The sequence below is a fragment of the Schistocerca americana genome, chromosome X (assembly GCF_021461395.2).
Source record: "Schistocerca americana isolate TAMUIC-IGC-003095 chromosome X, iqSchAmer2.1, whole genome shotgun sequence".
Classification (NCBI taxonomy): domain Eukaryota; kingdom Metazoa; phylum Arthropoda; class Insecta; order Orthoptera; family Acrididae; genus Schistocerca; species Schistocerca americana.
The window spans coordinates 295,229,744-295,249,387 of NC_060130.1; the positions used below are offsets into that span (position 1 = coordinate 295,229,744).

The 19,644-nt window shown below is 45.0% G+C and overlaps 1 protein-coding gene across 2 annotated transcripts in view; it reads left to right on the top strand.

Annotated features, from left to right (window-relative positions):
- The window catches only part of LOC124555291 (organic cation transporter protein), a 656,605-nt gene that overhangs the window by 471,609 nt on the left and 165,352 nt on the right, over positions 1 to 19,644 (top strand). The window lies entirely within an intron of this gene.

Genomic DNA, 19,644 nt, shown 5'->3' on the forward strand with positions numbered 1-19,644 from the left:
TTAGCATTTCCAAGTACATTACTATACAGTCTTGCGAATCTTAAGATATATTCCAGAAGTCTTCAGTACCACCGAATCGGAAGAATGGGAGGGAGGGGGGCAGAGGGGTAGTGGTGTCATAAGGTACAAGACTCCCATCCCCCCCACCCCCCCAAAAAATTGTAGAAACATTTATATTCTACAGAGATGGTGATTCCGTGATGACGACCTAAACTTTCGGGGATTATGTAGAAGGGTAAATACACTCCTGGAAATGGAAAAAAGAACACATTGACACCGGTGTGTCAGACCCACCATACTTGCTCCGGACACTGCGAGAGGGCTGTACAAGCAATGATCACACGCACGGCACAGCGGACACACCAGGAACCGCGGTGTTGGCCGTCGAATGGCGCTAGCTGCGCAGCATTTGTGCACCGCCGCCGTCAGTGTCAGCCAGTTTGCCGTGGCATACGGAGCTCCATCGCAGTCTTTAACACTGGTAGCATGCCGCGACAGCGTGGACGTGAACCGTATGTGCAGTTGACGGACTTTGAGCGAGGGCGTATAGTGGGCATGCGGGAGGCCGGGTGGACGTACCGCCGAATTGCTCAACACGTGGGGCGTGAGGTCTCCACAGTACATCGATGTTGTCGCCAGTGGTCGGCGGAAGGTGCACGTGCCCGTCGACCTGGGACCGGACCGCAGCGACGCACGGATGCACGCCAAGACCGTAGGATCCTACGCAGAGCCGTACGGGACCGCACCGTCACTTCCCAGCAAATTAGGGACACTGTTGCTCCTGGGGTATCGGCGAGGACCATTCGCAACCGTCTCCATGAAGCTGGGATACGGTCCCGCACACCCTTAGGCCGTCTTCCGCTCACGCCCCAACATCGTGCAGCCCGCCTCCAGTGGTGTCGCGACAGGCGTGAATGGAGGGACGAATGGAGACGTGTCGTCTTCAGCGATGAGAGTCGCTTCTGGCTTGGTGCCAATGATGGTCGTATGCGTGTTTGGCGCCGTGCAGGTGAGCGCCACAATCAGGACTGCATACGACCGAGGCACACAGGGCCAACACCCGGTATCATGGTGTGGGGAGCGATCTCCTACACTGGCCGTACACCACTGGTGATCGTCGAGGGGACACTGAATAGTGCACGGTACATCCAAACCGTCATCGAACCCATCGTTCTACCATTCCTAGACCGACAAGGGAACTTGCTGTTCCAACAGGACAATGCACGTCCGCATGTATCCCGTGCCACCCAACGTGCTCTAGAAGGTGTAAGTCAACTACCCTGGCCAGCAAGATCTCCGGATCTGTCCCCCATTGAGCATGTTTGGGACTGGATGAAGCGTCGTCTCACGCGGTCTGCACGTCCAGCACGAACGCTGGTCCAACTGAGGCGCCAGGTGGAAATGGCATGGCAAGCCGTTCCACAGGACTACATCCAGCATCTGTACGATCGTCTCCATGGGAGAATAGCAGCCTGCATTGCTGCGAAAGGTGGATATACACTGTACTAGTGCCGACATTGTGCATGCTCTGTTGCCTGTGTCTATGTGCCTGTGGTTCTGTCAGTGTGATCATGTGATGTATCTGACCCCAGGAATGTGTCAATAAAGTTTCCCCTTCCTGGGACAATGAATTCACGGTGTTCTTATTTCAATTTCCAAGAGTGTATATCAATCTGACGTAAGGAACCCTAGTCCGGAAACGATCGAGTCGAAAGCTGTAATCCAAAATCGTTCTGATACTTCTGACAGTGGAATACATGTATCGGTAATGTTGTCGCTAAGATTGTTGGATACGGAATCTTGAAGAGCACTTAGGTGTAGAGGTTGGGATAATAACTCAACTAATACAGTGCAGATGGCGTACTGTATACCAACATGAGCAGTCCTGGAGTACAATGTCTGGACTGTAGTAGACTACAGTCTGTGACTAAAAGCTAACCAAATGGGATTGTACCCGTTGGCAGAACTTCCAGACTTGATTGCCATGTACGGGCAAGCAAATGAAAACAGCAGAGAAGCAGAAATGTTGTGCTGGACCAAATATCTGCGTAGAAAACATTCTGCTCGCACCATTTTTACAATACTGTTCCAACGATTAGGGTATCACAGTGCAAACGGCCGAGGAGGATGTAAAACTATACGGACTATCGGCTTAGGAGATGCAGTGCTTGGTCAAGTGGATGACGCACCTACAATCAGCACTCGATCACACGCACGTGAAATTATTTCGTAGAGTACAGTGTGGCGAGTATTACACGAATTGCTGCTACAACCCTACTATCCACAAAAAGTGCATGCTTTGGCTCCTGCTGATTTCCGACAACATGCCGTGTTCAGCCAATGGTTATTACAGGCCCTTACAGTCGATCCTTAACATCCTCTATATTTCACGGATGAAGTCTGTTTCACCAGAGACGGAATGCTAAATGGTCGAAATACGAAGTGTGATTAGAAAGTTTTAAGAATGGATCCACTACTGTTTACTGGTTTGGCAGACAGGTACACAGAGGGTGGGGAGTGAGTCACTGCCCTGTCCTTGAACGCCCTCTGACAGGAAACTGCGTTTCCTTTATTCAATTCCTTGTGGCAGCTGTCTGCGTGAAAATGGACGTAAAAACGGAGCAACGAGTTTCTGTGAAATTTTGTTTTAAAACCGAGAAATCAGCTTCGGAGACTTACGAACTGTTAAAAACAGCTTTTGGAGATAACTGTGTGAGCCAGTCAAATGTTTTTCAAAATGGTTCAAATGGCTCTGAGCACTATGGGACTTAACATCTATGGTCATCAGTCCCCTAGAACTTAGAACTACTTAAACCTAACTAACCTAAGGACATCACACAACACCCAGCCATCACGAGGCAGAGAAAATCCCTGACCCCGCCGGGAATCGAACCCGGGAACCCGGGCGTGCAAATGTTTTTGTCTGGTTCAACAGATTTAAAAATGGCCGTGAATCATTTGAATATGAACCACGGTCCGGCCGTCCTTCCACCTCAAAAACGAATGAAAATGTTGTGAAAGTTCGCGACTTAGTGCGCTCTGATCATAGACTTACAATGAGCGATATGGCTGATGAACTGAATTTAAGTTTCTATGCAGTTCAGGCAATTTTAACCGAAGATCTGAACATGCGTTGAGTGTTCCCAAAATTCATTCCAAAAGTGTTGTCAAGTGACCAGAGACGATACCGATTTGAAGTATGCCAAGAACTCATTAATTGGACTGAAAATGACCCAGATTTATTAAATACGGTAATTAAAGGTGACGAATAGTGGGTATATGGATATGATTCTGAAACTAAACTGCAGTCTTCGCAGTGGAAGACTCCAGGTTCACCACGACCAAAAAAAGCCCGGCAAAGTCGGTCAAAGATGAAGATTCAAATGGTTCAAATGGCTCTGAGCACTATGGGACTTAACTTCTGAGGTCATCAGTCCCCTAGAACTTAGAACTACTAAAACCTAACTAACCTAAGGACATCACACACACACATGCCTGAGGCAGGATTCGAACCTGCGACCGTAGCGGTCTCGCGGATCCAGACTGTAGCGCCTAGAACCGCTCGGCCACCCCGGCCGGCAAAGATGGAAACTATGTTGGTGATTTTTTTTTCGATTATACCGGTATTGTGCATCATGAATTTACCCCTAGAGGACAGACAAGTGACCAGGAATACTACAAACGTGTCCTTGAACGTGCAGAAGAAAACGCCTGCATTGAGGAAAGACGGGAATTGGGTGCTACACCATGACAATGCTCCGGCTCATCACGCCTTCGCCATCGTTGAATTTTTGACCAAATTCAAAATTTCTGTGCTTCCACAACCGCCATATTCCCCTGATTTGGCCCATTCGGACTTCTACCTGTTACCTAAACTGAAATTTTCACTGAAAGGGAAGCGATTTGACTCTACTGAAAACATCCAGGCAAATATGGAGAGCGTCCTTCAGGAAAAAAATTTCCAGGAATGTTTCAAAAGTGGAAACACCGCTGGAGTCGGTGTGTTTAGTCAGAAGGAGACTATTTTGAAGGTGATGCATCACAGTAGCAAGTAAGTACCACCATTGTACAATTACAAGCCCATTCTTGAAACTTACCAATCACACCATGTAGTTATGTTTGAGCCGATGAGAAGCCCCACGTTGCAGTTGTGAAGAGCCATCAACACAGATTTCCCGTCAGGGTGTGGGCACGCATAGTCTGTGATTACTTACTAGACCAGTTTCACCTTCCTCCCCACTTTAATGCACCAGCGGACATACTATCCAGGTTCCTGTAACATATGCCACTTGTTATTCATCAACGGATGTGGCTCCAACATGGTGGAGCCCGCCTCACTTTGAACTGAGAGTTTGTGAACACCTGGATTAGACATTCCGTGAAGAGTGAAGAGACAGAAGAGGTTCTGTTTCGTAACCGGCATGTTCACCTGATCTCACCCCATTTGATTCCTTCATGTGGGGCCCTGTGAAAAGTCTTGTGTACAAGATGTCTGTCGAGACTGAAAAGGTTCTCCTGGCAAGAATTCTCGCAGCCTGCGCCACTGTTCAGACGACACCGGGCTTATTATAACGGGTACGACAGAAGATGCCATGCCTGCATTGACACTGAGGGACGCCATTACGAACGACTGTTGTAAGTGTAGCGGCTTCTGAAACTTGTGCAGGTAAATGGAAGTCATTATTACCGTACCGTAGACTTACGATTTCCGGTCTCTGTGACATCAAGTTGCTAATCCATCAACAGGAGATATTATCTGAGGGTATATGAGAATAATCAACGGTAATTCTGTACGTCATGATCAAGGTTCGGAAGCTGGGGCTCTTAGTTTGAGTTACTGGCGCTTCAGTCCGGAACAACGCGGCTGCTACGGTCGCAGGTTCGAATCCTGCCCCAGGCATGGATGTCTGTGATGTCCTTAGGTTAGTTAAGTTTACGTATTTCTAAGTCTAGGGGACTGATGACCTCAGATGTTAAGTCCCATAATGTTTAGAGCCATTTGAACCATTTCTTAGTTTGAGCGATGTTGTTGTTGTTGTTGTTGTTGTGGTCGTCAGTCCTGAGACTGGTTTGATGCTACTCTATCCTGTGCAAGCGTCTTCATCTCCCAGTACCTACTGCAACCTACATCCTTCTGAATCTGTTTAGTGTATTCATCTCTTGGTCTCTCTCTACGATTTTTACCCTCCACGCTGCCCTCCAATACAAAATTGGTGATCCCTCGATGCCTCAGAACATGTCCTACCAACCGATCCCTTCTTCCAGTCAAGTTGTGGCACAAATTCCTCTTATCCCCAATCCTATTCAATACCTCCTCATTAGTTATATGATCTAGCCATCTAATCTTCAGCATTCTTCTGTAGCATCACATTTCGAAAGCTTCTATTCTCTTCTCGTCCAAACTAGTTATCGTCCATGTTTCACTTCCATACATGGCTACGCTCCATACAAATACTTTCAGAAACGACTTTCTGGTACTTAAATCTATACTCGATGTTAACAAATTTCTCTTCTTCAGAAACGCTTTCCTTGCCATTGCCAGTCTACATTTTATATCCTCTCTACTGCGACCATCAGTTATTTTGCTCCCCAAATAGCAAAACTCCTTTACTACTTTAAGTGTCTCATTTCTTAATCTAACTCCCTCAGCATTACCCGACTTAATTCTACTACATTCCATTAGCCTCGTTTTGCTTTTGTTGATGTTCATCTTACAGCCTTCTTTCAAGACACTATCCATTCCGTTCAACTGCTCTTCCAGGTCCTTTGCTGTCTCTGACAGAATTACAATGTCATCGGCGAATCTCAAATTTTTTATTTATTCTCAATGGATTTTAATACCTACTCCGAACTTTATTTTTGTTTCTTTTACTGCTTGCTCAATATACAGATTGAACAACATCGGGGAGAGGCTACAACCCTGTCTCACTCCCTTCCCAACCACTGATTCCCTTTCATGCCCCTCGACTCTTATAACTGCCATCTGGTTTCTGTACAAATTGTATTTTACCCCTGCCACCTTCAGAATTTGAAAAAGAGTATTCCAGTCAACATTGCCAAAAGCTTTCTCTAAGTCTACGAATGCTAGAAATGTAGGTTTGCCTTTCCTTAATCTAGCTTCTAAGATAAGTCGTAGGGTCAGTATTGCCTCACGTGTTCCAACATTTCTACGGAATTCAAACTGATCTTCCCCGAGGTCGGCTTCTACCAGTTTTTCCATTCGTCTGTAAAGAATTCGCGTTAGTAGTTTGAGCGACAAGCGTGGGTAAAGCGGAACGTGAGTCGATTTTCACTTACAACTTGCGACTAGGTCGTTTTTGGACCAGGGTCCCCTGCCTGAAATTCATCCTTTCTCCCTTCTACATCATCCCTGAAGTTTCGTAACATCATCACGGAATCACCCCATATGTTAATTTTCAAATTCCACAGCTAACTTTCGGATAATAAAGTAGGGCGAGGATTAAGATTCTCGAAAACGGCAAGGAATTCCAGAACTTTCAAACCACATTTAGCACAGGATGCTTTTCAGTTGGTTGCGTGATGGCCGAGGTGGATGGGCTCCCAGCCTGACAAGTGAGATTCCAGTCATGGAAAAACACACATCCACGGCCTGACCATGCCTGCTGCCAACAACAAATCGGATGCGGTTCCTGCGTTCGCAGGTACAACCACCAAACCACATCTTGAGTAAGGCAAGAGGGAAAGGGAAAGAACATCTATGAATGAGAAGACACAGAAAAACGGATTTTCCAAACGTGGGTGGAAACGACTCAAAGAAATTGCATTTCCTCATTTACATACACAGATCGCAGTCGTAACGCTTAGTGAAATAGCTGATAAATTTGAGCGCACACTTAGATTATGTATTGTGTAAATTACGACGATATCAAAGTCGTGAGCGTTTGCTGCTATTATAGTTCTTAAATTAATTGTGTGGCACCTGTACAGTCGACAAAATAAAACTGTTCGCGTGTCTTGATAAGCTCTCAACGGCAACAGCATCACATGTAACACACTTTTAGAAGTGTATTTGTTCCCTTATTATTGTAACAGTTTTACCCCTAGAGCTTTTGATTTTCTGTGCCAGGGTATAATTACAGCGTATTTTTTTACATGTACAGTCGTGGACAAAACGAGCGAGACCCCTCGCCTTTTCGTTATGCTGATCTGCACAGCTTTAAAGTCTGCTACACAGCATAACAGGCAAGGCGACGAAGTGCTACCAACATACTATGCACAGGTGTGGAATTGACAAACTATATGAACTTTGTCAGACTGTTAGCAATCATGTGTAAGACTATATTAATGCTGATTAGTGTGTTAAACAGAACACGTAAATGAAGATATAAATGAAAGAAGAAACCCTAATTAGTATGAACTGAACTAATAAAAATGAATTTCAGCTTATCGAGATAACATAACTGTTTTAGTAAGACAAAGTACCCCAGATGGTTACGAATTAGCAAAATATTATGCGCATTCGGCCGCAAAACGGTCTGTGTCGACGTTCAGACCAGTCATACTGGATTACCGTTGCTGACCTACCATGAAAGTTAGCAAATTTAGCAATGCGTGAAGATTCATAACGAAATTCAGTTAAAAATCATTCTTTGCCACAGTTAAGTCAATTCATTTATTGACAAAAGAGGAAAAAGTAGGCAGTAACAAGTATGAAATTCTACAAGATTTTCATATTTACATCCACAGGGCGCCGGTACATAATAAAGGTAGCAATTAAACGTATTGGAGGGGCACGAGAATTTCTTACAATTGCAATACTGACAGTCTATGTGCCACCATCGAGATTAGAGCCGAAAACAAACCAGACCTCCCTTGCAGTAGCAAACACTTTTCACTACGCTAGCAGACAACCCAGGTAAACAGCCCTCTATTATTACCCCACACATGAATGAGCCGGCAATTTCGCACTGAAAATGTCAAAATGATCTGCAATTTCTGTTGCATAGAGCTTTCTGGAGTCAAAAACACGAATTTTCTACCTTTATGTCACCGCTTATGTGACAATCATTCGGGATGTTTGTCGAAATTACAAAATACTGTTATTAGCGAGTAAATTTAGTAGGATAATTCTGCACCACCCCAGGAAATAAACGGCTGCATAGCTCCAAACATATTCTACAATGTTTCGAATTCTCCATTAGACTCGCCACAGCCAGAAAATGTTCATTAGACGAAGTGTTTCTTAAGCTAGCTAGCAATGGGAATGCTTGCACTTCTAAAACGCGGTGGCATTAATACTGGGATCTGAATTACCACGTGTATAGGCAAATGTATTTTATTTGCATTCCTGTAAACGTGATTTGGATCGAAAGTGTAGCTGCGATTACTATGCTGATGTATCGACTGCAACTAGAACATGTCGAATAAAGAGTAGGGGGAATTATTTTTGTGGCCCTCATCTTCAGTAACTGTCGTAGCTATTTTCGTTGTTAGGATTTCGTCACCTAAATCGGTAAAAATGAAACCCCACTAGTCTCAATTTCTTGACCGTCATCTGTCTACCCAACCCTTAAAACCCATTTACCTTGAGTACAGGTAGACCTAATAAGCGGAAATGTATCGCACTTCCTGCGGTATACGGTCCCTTAGTGGTGTAAGAAATTAATTTTTATTAGTACAGTTAATACTAACTAGCGTTTCTTCTTTCGTTTGTATCCTATATTTACGTGTTGTTTAACACACTAACCAGCATAAATATGGTGTTACACGTGACTGAAAACTGTCTGACAAAGTTAAGATTGTTTTTCAATTTCACACCTGTGCATAATATGTTGGTAGCACTTCGTCGCCTTGCCTTGTATGCTGCGTAGCGGACTTTAAAGCTGTGCGGATCAGCATAACGAAAAGGCGAGGGGTCTCGCTCGTTTTGTTCACGACTGTACAATACGGCAATTTCTTTTATCTGTTCGGAACGGCGAGACGCTTCAGCCTCGAATAAACAAGTAAGAACAAACCTGTACAGTTACAGGGTAACCGTGTGGCGGCGTTCGATGCAGTGCAATTCTACTGAAGTGATTTGCGTTCGCCCCCCTCATACCACTTTTTTTTACATTGTATTGTTCGATATTGTGTTACACGCGCAACACGGATATAGCTGAGGTATACCGAACAAGATAACACACGGCGCCATGGACGAGTAAATGACAAACAGTCATTTACTGCCAGACTGTCTCTGCATACGCGGGCCACGACAGATAGCATCCTCGCACTCGACCATTGCGCGTGGACTTAGTAGATAGTATCGGAAGTTCCATGCGGCTTTTCGCGGATGATGCTGTAGTATACAGAGAAGTTGCAGCATTAGAAAATTGTAGCGAAATGCAGGAAGATCTGCAGCGGATAGGCACTTGGTGCAGGGAGTGGCAACTGACCCTTAACATAGACAAATGTAATGTATTGCGAATACATAGAAAGAAGGATCCTTTATTGTATGATTATATGATAGCGGAACAAACACTGGTAGCAGTTACGTCTGTAAAATATCTGGGAGTATGCGTGCGGAATGATTTGAAGTGGAATGATCATATAAAATTAATTGTTGGTAAGGCGGGTACCAGGTTGAGATTCATTGGGAGAGTGCTTAGAAAATGTAGTCCATCAACAAAGGAGGTGGCTTACAAAACACTCGTTCGACCTATACTTGAGTATTGCTCATCTGTGTGGGATCCGTACCAGGTCGGGTTGACGGAAGAGATAGAGAAGATCCAAAGAAGAGCGGCGCGTTTCGTTACCGGGTTATTTGGTAACCGTGATAGCGTTACGGAGATGTTTAATAAACTCAAGTGGCAGACTCTGCAAGAGAGGCGCTCTGCATCGCGGTCGAGCTTGCTCGCCAGGTTTCGAGAGGGTGCGTTTCTGGATGAGGTATCGAATATATTGCTTCCCCCTACTTATACCTCCCGAGGAGATCACGAATGTAAAATTAGAGAGATTAGAGCGCGCACGGAGGCTTTCAGACAGTCGTTCTTCCCGCGAACCATACGCGACTGGAACAGGAAAGGGAGGTAATGACAGTGGCACGTAAAGTGCCCTCCGCCACACACCGTTGGGTGGCTTGCGGAGTATCAATGTAGATGTAGATGTAGAGTGGCACCTAGGAGTGGCATACAACCTCGCTGTGCCAGAAGTGGACAAAGCGATGACGCGGGACAGAGTACTTGGCCGACTTCGAGAGTCGGAGAAAGGAAGGGTGTCGAAGCCTCAGCAAGAAAACGTGGTAGTTGACACACGTATGAAAAGTCGGTTTTTGGATGCCGTCCAATTCAAGAAAGAGACCAATTTTCCTGGATACTAGCAAACCATTTGCAGCCAAGCTGAACTTGATGTAGGCCGTAACAGACACCATGTCATCTTTTCAGAGAAGTCAATATTTAGCTCAGTGGATGACGGTCCAGTGATCGTTTACAAGCCGTGAGGAGCACGTTACAACCCACAGAAAGCCCACGTGGGCCAACATTCGTGTGTTGGCCGCATCACAGTCTCGTGCTGGGAGTGGATGTCATCAGATGGCTGATACTTCATCGAATTTATGGTCATCATGGCGCGGACCAGTGAGTGGATTCTGGACGGCATGAAACAGCGCGCACGCTCGTATGTGTGTGTGTGTGTGTGTGTGTGTGTGTGTGTGTGTGTGTCGCTCAACGGCAAAGATATCAAAACTCTTACAAATTTTAAAAGGAGCGAATGTGAGTGTGTTGTCACATTCACTAACTCACTCACTCAATCACACACTCACTCAGTCACTCCTACTTCATTCGCGTTGACCAACAAAAATGGCTCTGAGCACTATGGGACTTAACATCTGAGGTCATCAGTCCCATAGAACTTAGAACTAATTAAACCTAACTAACCTAAGGACATCACACACATCCATGCCCGAGGCAGGATTCGAACCTGCGACCGTAGCGGTCGCGCGGTTCCAGACTAAAGCGCCTAGAATCGCTCGGTCACACCGGCCGGCGTTGACCAACACAATCGCTTCATATCAGACGTCGTAAAACAAAGGAGACATAATGAGGGCATGTTAACACATTAAGAACAGATCACAGAACCTTAAAGCACTTAAAATTCGTTTCAAAATAAAACAGAGTCTAATAAAATGTGTGACACAGTGATCTGTACGCCACAAGCACCACACATTGAAAGATCCTCTCGCCAGAGCAAGAAGCTGTGCGTCAGAGGGCTGTGGCTTATGCAAACCTGATCCCGTCTACGTGTCTGAAAGGAAGTACGTCACGGCCGCGTAGTGGGCTTCACTAGACGCAGCTTATCATGTGTCACTTCCAGCCACTCGACTTGCGTTAGTACAGTGAAGTGATCCAGTTCAGCAGAAACACTCATCGGTTCACAAGAGTCGAACAGTTCAGCGATGACTTCTGCAACCGGCTGACATGGATCTGTTCTACTGACCTGTGCGTGACCGCTACGGTCGCAGGTTCGAATCCTGCCTCGGGCGTGGATGTGTGTGATGTCCTTAGGTTAGTTAGGTTTAAGTGGTTCTGAGTTCTAGGGGACTGATGACCTCTGATGTTAAGTCCCATAGTGCTCAGAGCCATTAAACCATTTGACTGACCTGTTACAGCGTAAGACCTGAATCAGATTGGAAATTTGTGGCCCAGAGTGAAGCATTTCGTAAACTTACACTGGCCCACACTGGCCCCACGCCCACCTGGCCAACTGTGGGACCTAGTGTTGGTTATGGTCCAGTCAACGAAGAACGACGAAGAACGAATGAGGGAAAGAATTCATATGGCCACAAATTTTTTTTCAGTGATAGGAGGTGGGGAGGAGGGGGTATTTTATGAATGACATACTAATTGTCCCCACGTGTAGGATCTGAGGGTTGGGGAGGGGTGTGTGATGGTCACGCTATTAGGTTTTCTTGAATAACTCGAAAATCCTGCCTTCTAGCGAAACTGTTTTCCAGTACAAAGTTAAACTACGTTACATTTCCTACAAAGAAGGTCATATTCATTTTTTCTCTAGCAATATAGTTTCCGCGTTGCAGGGGATGGAAAAATCGCAGATTATTAAAATATTGTTGTAATAGCACAAAATTAATATTTATTGCTAAACAAAGAGGGTTAACAACCAATATTCAATGTTTGAATCACGTCTAAGTGCAGTAGAGCCATTTTAAAGGGTAAACTGTGATCGGGGGATATAACAGAGTGGAGGGGACGAAGATGGAGGGTAGAAGTGCGAGGAAAGATCGGTCGCCGGGTTGTGGTCACACACTTCCCTCTTTCTTAGGTCTGCAAAGTGAAAAGCAAGAAGGTGGTTCCCCATTCCACCTTCCCCACTATATCACAAGAAGCAGCTGAAATATTTTTCACAAAGTTTTATTGATCCTCCGCAACACGCCATACGAATCACCGACGACGCAGTGTGCAGAAATGCCTAGGGCTTCTACATTTACATCTACATTTATACTACGCAAGTCACCCAACGGTGTGTAGCGGAGGGCACTTTACGTGCCACTGTCATTACCTCCCTTTCCTGTCCCAGTCGTGTATGGTTCGCGGGAGGACCGACTGCCGGAAAGCCTCCGTGCGCGCTCGAATCTCTCTAATTTTACATTCGTGATCTCCTCGGGAGGTATAAGTAGGGGGAAGCAATATATTCGATACCTCATCCAGAAACGCACCCTCTCGAAAGCTGGACAGCAAGCTACACCGCGATGCAGAGCGCCTCTCTTGCAGAGTCTGCCACTTGAGTTTGTTAAACATCTCCATAACGCTATCACGGTTACCAAATAACCCTGTGATGAAATGCGCCGCTCTTCTTTGGATCTTCTCTATCTCCTCCGTCAACCCGATCTGTTACGGATCCCACACTGATGAGCAATACTCAAGTATAGGTCAAACGAGTGTTTTGTAAGCCACCTCCTTTGTTGATGGACTACATTTTCTAAGGACTCTCCCAATGAATCTCAACCTGGCACCCGCCTTACCAACAATTAATTTTATATGATCATTCCACTTCAAATCGTTCCGCACGCATACTCCCAGATATTTTACAGAAGTAACTGCTACCAGTGTTTGTTCCGCTATCATATAATCATACAATAAAGGATCCTTCTTTCTATGTATTCGCAATACATTACATTTGTCTATGTTAAGGGTCAGTTTCCACTCCCTGCACCAAGTGCCTATCCGCTGCAGATCTTCCTGCATTTCGCTACAATTTTCTAATGCTGCAACTTCTCTGTATACTACAGCATCATCCGCGAAAAGCCGCATGGAACTTCCGACACTATCTACTAGGACATTTATATATATTGTGAAAAGCAATGGTCCCATAACACTCCCCTGTGGCACGCCAGAGGTTACTTTAACGTCTGTAGACGTCTCTCCATTGAGAACAACATGCTGTGTTCTGTTTGCTAAAAACTCTTCAATCCAGCCACACAGCTGGTCTGATATTCCGTAGGATCTTACTCTGTTTATCAGGCGACAGTGCGTAACTGTATCGAACGCCTTCCGGAAGTCAAGGAAAATAGCATCTACCTGGGAGCCTGTATCTAATATTTTCTTTCCATAAAGAGCATGCAGGCATGAATTATAAATAATATTAACACAAGAAACGCGTTTGGACAGACTCTATATAAAGCTCCTCGTAGTGTCGTACTCTACTAGAAGAGTAAGTGACTCTTGTCACACCATGCGGTAACTGAAGTGTTCTTCGGAGACATACGGAACTTTGCATCGTTCCTGGAGGCGTGCTCGGATAGCCAATGTGGTTAAGATGATCGCTCGCGATAAGCGGGAAATCCTGTTTCGAGTCCCGGCTCGGTACAAGTTTCCATGTGTCACAAACTGCTGATGTCAATCCACATTCGAAAAATTCTAATCTATTCCGTAATATTTACCAGAACAGTGTCAGGACATTGTAATATGAAGATACGGACACTATATAGACACAGACATTGTACAAATCAATGATGTTTTTTCGGGAAAACCACCTTCCCTCAACACGAATGGTGCTCGTTTTCATTTTACAGACAGTCTGTACCTCCCCAGCATTTCCTGTCCACTTCTCTTACGTGCGTAGGAAAAATATCTTCACTGAGCTGGTGTTTACATAGTGTAGCTATTTTTGGTTTATTAAATGAGTACTTATTTGTAGTTATTAGATGAGCTTCTATTTAAAATATGTTTCTGTAAGTAAAAACTCAGAAGTGTATAGTTTGTAAGTGTGATGTTGTCATTGACCTTGAAGTGTTGGTGGGAAAGGGATTAAACTGGTAAACGTTGAACCTTGCTGCTGCCTGTCGTTGGCAGCATATTGTAAAGCCATGTAATTATGTTGTAGTCATTTGGTAGAGAATTAGTGAATGTCTAGAAAGTTACTGCTCTGCTCTCACTATTAATTCTGTTACTGGTAGACTGTATAAACCTCTACCATTCAGGAAGTGCTGGCACTTGAAGAGTGGGCTGCACTCAGTGGAGCCACTGTCAACGACCATGCCGAGATAGATACCCCGGTTCCCGTTAAATCACTGAAGTTAAGCACCGGTCGAGAGTGGGCAATACTTGGGTAGATGACTGTCCGGGCACGCCACGAGCTTTACGGAAGAAGGGTAAAATCCTTGAAACTTGAAACTTCCTAGCAGATTAAAACTGTGTGCCGGTCCGAGACTCGAACTCGGGACCGTTGCCTTTCCCGGGCAAGTGCCCTACCAACTGAGCTACCCAAGCACGACTCACGCCCCGTCCTCACAGCTTTACTTCTGCCAGTACCTCGTCTCCTACCTTCCAAATTTTACAGAAGCTCTCCTGCACGCCTTGCAGTACTAGCACTACTGAAAGAAAATCGTTGATCACCAGTCATTGCGCCAATGTCCTGGATCCAGTTCCAGACCCCCCTGCAATGTCTCATGATGTGAGGGCATGCAGCATAGTTGATGTTGATCTGGCTTTCGGATGGGGACGTTAAACTCTGCGGGCCCCTCGTGCTCTTCGAGAGGAGTAGACTATGAGCTGGCACCAGGTTTCACCGTTTCCCTTCTCTCATTATCTCCGATACACAAACACACACACACACCATCACAGTCACCTACACTTCTGTCGGCCGCTGTGTCCGAACGGCCCTAGGCACTGCAGTCCGGAACCGCGCTGCTGCTACGGTCGCAGGTTCGAATCCTGCCTCGGGCACGGATGTGTGTGATGTCCTTAGATTAGTTAGGTTTAAGTAGGTCTAAGTCTAGGGGACTGATGACCTCAGATGTTAAGTCCCATAGGGCTTAGAGCCATTCACCTACACTTAACAGATACATTTACACACACAGCTCTTATACTTCCCAGAGAAAAGGTGCCTGCAGCGCAGAGGATAGTGAAAACCTTTCCAATTAGACGGCTGAACTGCCCTTTGGAGTCTCCCAGCCCTCCATGCCACACGACTTTGCTTTACTTTATTGGAGATACTTTCCGCGCATCCACACTATGTCTTCCAAGGTAGGTGTGAATATGTCTGATGGAATGGGCAGTCATATTGAAGTCTAGAACATTGATCTGCTGTAATACATTGCTTGACTTAATTTGAAATTTCTGATGTTCCGTTACTCCTAGTTGACCTACTTCTGTTGAAGAGAGAGACAATTTAAGCGTCTGGGCTTCTTCAAATGATGGGACAGTTGAGGCAGGGGTTGTTCATTTTCTACTCCTCATGCTGTGAAAAGTATTCCAACAAGTTATAAGCGGAGATAAAGAAATCGTCATTGTAGGACACATGTTGACATCATGTAACAAATGGTTCAAATGGCTCTGAGCACTATGCGACTTAACTTCTGAGGTCATCAGTCGCCTAGAACTTAGTACTAATTAAACCTAACTAACGTAAGGACATCACACACATCCATGCCCGAGGCAGGATTCGAACCTGCGACCGTAGCGCTCGCTCGATTCCACACTGTAGCGCCTAGAACCGCTCGGCCACAGCGGCCGGCTGTAACACATGGAACAGGTTCTGCAGTGTGTGATATGGATGACAGCTCCATCTGATGAACTTTTTTTTGCATAAGCTGACTTAACAACTGGAAATAAATACTCGTTTAATAAACTGAAAATAACAACACTGTGCTTGCTCAAATGGCTCTGAGCACTATGGGACTTAACTTCTGAGGTCATCAGTCCCCTAGAACTTAGAACTACTTAAACCTAACTAACGTAAGGACATCACACACACCCATGCCCGAGGCAGGATTCGAACCTGCGACCGTAGCGGTCGCATGGTTCCAGACTGCAGCGCCTAGAACCGCTCGGCCACCCCGGCCGGCAACACTGTGCTCAAATATGTTATTTTTTCTACTCACATAAGATAACTGGACAGGTAATGCTGATAAGGCATGGTCCGTAACCTGAAAAGCGAGCTTCGCTCATGGTAGGGAAGGTAGTTTTTCGCGGAAGAAGGCAACAGCTCCGTACAGGATGACTAAAATCATTTTCTCCTCCAGAAGTGTAGAACAGCGAGCAGAAATTGACGAAGATTCAGTCCGTATGCATTTCTTGGGTGATTATTATTAGTAACTCATGTCGGTATTCCATGTGGTGTTAACACACTTTGTGGAAAATAAACACCCCCCTTTCCTCCCTGGCATGTTTGCTCACTGCACTGTCAGTGAGCCATAAGGCTCAGCGACTATGAAACGAACATAATCAGGGGTAAACACAGCAAACAGTAGTAATTATTCTGTGGGCATTGGAGCTCAGATAACGATCTTATCTGTAAGTCGCTGATACGGGGTAGTATCAGGTTACATATCAGATGACAGGTTGCTTAATTAGGTGACTTATATTCATGGTCACCCTCCACTCCTCTCACCCCCAGAGAACAACCAGGAACTGATCAAGGTAATCCAGAACAACCCCAACCCCCTTCCCTCTTCTCCCTCTCCCTTTCACCTGCTCCACCGCCTGGACCAAAGAGACTGAAACACCATCTCCCATCTTCATCTTTTATAAATGGGACACCTAAGTGAGTGGGGTTCACTCTAGAGGTGGGCATCGTATGGAGAGGATCACATTATGTCTGTTTGTTAGTAACAAATTGTGTTAAAATATGTCATTCAAGATCTATTTTTTCAATAATTTAATGTTACATAATATTCGTCATTCTAAGCACCAACAGAGACCACATCCAGGCAGATATACAGGGTGTTACAAAAAGGTACGGCCAAACTTTCAGGAAACATTCCTCGCACACAAAGAAAGAATATATGTTATGTGGACATGTGTCCGGAAACGCTTACTTTCCATGTTAGAGCTCATTTCATTACTTCTCTTCAAATCACATTAAGCATGGAATGGAAATACACAGCAACAGAACGTATCAGCGTGACTTCAAACACTTTGTTACAGGAAATGTTCAAAATGTCCTCCATTAGGGAGGATACATGCATCCACCCTCCATCGCATGGAATCCCTGACGCGCTGATGCAGCCCTGGAGAATGGCGTATTGTATCACAGCCGTTCGCAATACGAGCACGAAGAGTCTCTACATTTGGTACCGGGGTTGCGTAGACAAGAGCTTTAAATGCCCCCATAAATGAAAGTCAAGAGGGTTGAGGTCAGGAGAGCGTGGAGGCCATGGAATTGGTCCGCCTCTGCCAATCCATCGGTCACCGAATCTGTTGTTGAGAGGCATACGAATACTTCGTCTGAAATGTGCAGGAGCTCCATCGTGCATGAACCACATGTTGTGTCGTACTTGTAAAGGCACATGTTCTAGCAGCACAGGTAGAGTATCCCGTAGGAAATCATGATAACGTGCTCCATTGAGCGTAGGTGGAAGAAACTAAAATGAGGTCTAACATGGAAATTAAGCGTTTCCGGACACATGTCCACATAACATCTTTTCTTTATTTGTGTGTGAGGAATGTTTCCTGAAAGTTTGGCCGTACCTTTTTGTAACACCCTGTATACATACTCTCGTTCTTCCATATTTTCCACAATCTTACGTATGTTTCACCCATTTTTTCCTATTTGTCAATATTTTTCGATGTTATACCAAATTACGTGAGTTCCGCCCCACTGTTCTCGAAGTCACGTCGACGTCATGATGCTCTCAGCCAATCAGAGTCCAGCATATGCCCGAATTATTTATCACTGCTAAAGCCACCACTTCATTATTAGTGTGTGTGTAACCTGATAGTGAATGAATTAGAGTGACGAATGGGTGTTGTGTGCTGCCCTTAGGTTAGTTAGGTTTAAGTAGTTCCAGGTTCTAGGGGACTGATGACCATAGATGTTAAGTCCCATAGTGCTCAGAGCCATTTGAACCATTTTTGCATGAATTAGAAACGAACACATTGGTGTCAATAGTGACATCATAGCAAATCCGATAAGCACTGAACTTCTACCGATTTTGACTCAAGGATACAGTACGTATAGGAAATACCACGCAGTGATAGATAAACCCCTGCTAAGTCACCAACACATTAATAATTTGTGTGACGTCATAGTAAATTTCTGATGCTACCAACCAAAAATAATATATATATATATATATATATATATATATATATATATATATATATATATATATATATATGTATATGTGTGTGTGTGTGTGTGTGTGTGTGTGTGTGTGTGTGTGTATGAATTGGCACAGTACAATTAAATACACATCTGGAGAGCATGACATTAATCCAAATTTCATTCTGGCTAGTTATTAGATGTTTTGCAAAATGTTACTCTACCCACACATCTAGGTGAATTGTGTGCGTCCATCAGATCGGTGAAGTTAGCCTGGTGGCGATACCTAGCAATATAACATGGTTCGATATATAAACTCTTTAAAATTCATCTCTACAGTACTAAGGTTTGCTAAAACTACCTCTTTATCATATCGATGGAAATAATGACGTCATAGCAAAATTGTGATGCTTTCATCCAAAGATAATGTTATATAAGAAACAGACAGTGCAGGTAAGCAGTATTTCAGACAACCCTCCAAGTAGCTAGCAGGTTAAAGTACCGACGTGGGGAGTATAGCCGTGAACACTATTCTAAACCAGCAATGGCCGAGAAAGTTGTATAATTACACTCAGGTGACAAAAGTCGTGGGATTCCGACATGCACCTATACAGATGGCGGTAGTATCATGTAGAGGACAGTGCATTGACGGAGCTGTCATTTGTACTCAGGTGATTCATGTGAAAAGGTTTCCGACGTGATTCTGGGCGCGTGCGCGGAATGGTATTTGAATCTAGAAACGTGGGACATTCCATTTCGTAAATCGGTAGGGAATTCAATATTCAGCGATCCATAGTGTCAAGAGTGTGCCGAGAATACCAAATTTCAGACATTACCTTTCTCCACAGACCTAACAGACAAGCAAACCTGCCTGAAACAACCACAGAAATCAATGTGGGGCGTACGAAGAACGTATCCGTTACGATAGTGCGGCGAAATTTGGCGTTAATGGGCTATGGCAGCAGGCGACCGGTACGAATGCCTTTGCTTACAGCACGACATCGCCTGCAGAGCCTCTTCTGCCCTCGTGACCATATCGGTTGGATCCTAGACGACTGTAAAACCGTGGCCTGGTCAGAGGGTCTCGCTTTCCGTTGACGAGAGCTGATGGTAGGGTTCGAGTGTGGTGCAAACACCACGAAGGCATGG